The sequence below is a fragment of the Macrobrachium nipponense genome, chromosome 11 (assembly GCF_015104395.2).
Source record: "Macrobrachium nipponense isolate FS-2020 chromosome 11, ASM1510439v2, whole genome shotgun sequence".
NCBI lineage: Eukaryota > Metazoa > Arthropoda > Malacostraca > Decapoda > Palaemonidae > Macrobrachium > Macrobrachium nipponense.
The window spans coordinates 78,038,566-78,040,040 of record NC_061087.1 but is presented as its reverse complement, the minus strand read 5'-3'; the positions used below and the strand labels follow the sequence as shown (position 1 = coordinate 78,040,040).

Sequence of the window (1,475 nt, the reverse complement as noted above, 5' to 3'; positions counted from 1 at the left end):
AATATATAGTATTATGAAAATATTAATGTATATATATATATATATCTATATATATATATATATATATAGTTATATTATATAATATATATATATATATATATAATCACACTGACACGTGACTTGTATATCAATTATTACTATTGGAAAAAAATTAAAGACTGGGCGTAGGTCCTGACCTGTTTCAGCTTTGTTTTAAGCCGCTAATGAAACCTCTGATCCTTTGCCAATGACTTAGAAGAATAGTGAAACTGGTCACGACATACACAGTCTTTTACATTTTTTCTCTGATAATGAAGACATTAAACCTATCCCATGTGGTCTAGTGGCTAGGATATCTGGCTTTCACCCAGGAGGTCCGGGTTCGATTCCCGGCATGGGAATTGGTTTTTCTTAACAATGACTTTTGTGGGAAAATTGGAGAACTCGTTTTCTGTTTTTTCCACTTAACTCGCCATCAATAATTGGATTGGGTTCTGGTTTCCGCATAATATTTAGAACATAGTTAATATATGTCTGTATAGCAATATATATATATATATATATATATATATGTGTGTGTGTGTGTGTGTGTGTATCGAGGAATGGTTAGAAGGTGTGCGAGATAGAAGTGAATGGCAATTTGCAGTAAGGACAGTTCCGCGCACCACTGACGAGTATATTGTGGGATATAAAAGACGGACATGGTTTTGGAAGTTTTCTGCACACAGTTTCAGCCATCATTCAGCTGTTAGAGCAAGAGAGTGAAATTATATATATTTTTACACAGAGGTTTGTTATGTAGTGAGCACTACTATGAGCAGCAAAAGACATTGGGTCGCATTCACTCCAAAAAACTGCCAACCCCTGCAGTGAAAGAACAGTGTGTATGTATGTTATATATATATATATATATATATATATATATATATATATATATATGGTATATATATATATATATATATATATATATATATATTATAAAGTATATAAGATATATACACACACACCACACACACACACACACACACATATATATATATATATATATATATATATATATATATAGTATATATGTATATATACATGTGTTATATATATATATATATATATATATATATATATTTAATATATTATATATATATATATATATATATATATACATATACACACAAACACAACTGATGCCAAATTCTCTCTCTCTCTCTCTCTCAATATAAAAGGAGAAGAAGTGGAAGGAGGCGAAGGAAGTGCCTCCAGAGAGCAGGAAAGACAAAGGGAGACTTCTGAGATTGCAAAATATCGCCGTACCTGAACAGTGTGTTCTCGAGATCTGCTTCAGGTGTGTATCGCATCTATTCAGAGGAAATAAATTATGCTGCAGTATTCATTAGACACAAAAGGTGATTAGCAGTCCTGGTTTTTGCAATTAATCGTTCCTTTAATTTTTTTTTTTTTTTTTGTAGCTGTTCTTTGCTTCTTGTAATCTTCCAGTAATA

At 31.1% G+C, this 1,475-nt stretch overlaps 1 non-coding gene across 1 annotated transcript; it reads left to right on the top strand.

The window, feature by feature from the left end:
* Positions 1-308: 308 nt before the first annotated feature.
* Trnae-uuc (transfer RNA glutamic acid (anticodon UUC)) lies at positions 309-380 on the top strand. The gene has a single exon. It is a non-coding gene; the product is annotated as a tRNA-Glu (tRNA).
* Positions 381-1,475: the final 1,095 nt, after the last annotated feature.